The following is a 244-nucleotide window of genomic DNA, read 5'->3' on the forward strand; positions in this document are numbered from 1 at the left end:
AGCGCTTAAAACCATCTAAAATCAGCAATGATAATAAGTGCAGGCCAGAAAATATTGACTGAGCTATTTCAAATATCGGTTAGCGAGCAGGATACACTAAGTGTTAGTTATACATTGGTAATGATTTCCCATCTTTTATATATAATTATCACTGTTTATTAGCTCTGTTCATATTGATCTATAAATGTTATAACTATAAGTATTTTTGTATTCACATACTCCATTTAGACAAAGAGCCAATTAT

General features: G+C 29.9%; 1 protein-coding gene across 1 annotated transcript in view; it reads right to left on the bottom strand.

The window, feature by feature from the left end:
* The window catches only part of LOC119593852 (X-linked retinitis pigmentosa GTPase regulator-like), a 22,012-nt gene that overhangs the window by 21,101 nt on the left and 667 nt on the right, over positions 1-244 (bottom strand). The window lies entirely within an intron of this gene.

Source organism: Penaeus monodon, chromosome 32 (assembly GCF_015228065.2).
Source record: "Penaeus monodon isolate SGIC_2016 chromosome 32, NSTDA_Pmon_1, whole genome shotgun sequence".
NCBI lineage: Eukaryota > Metazoa > Arthropoda > Malacostraca > Decapoda > Penaeidae > Penaeus > Penaeus monodon.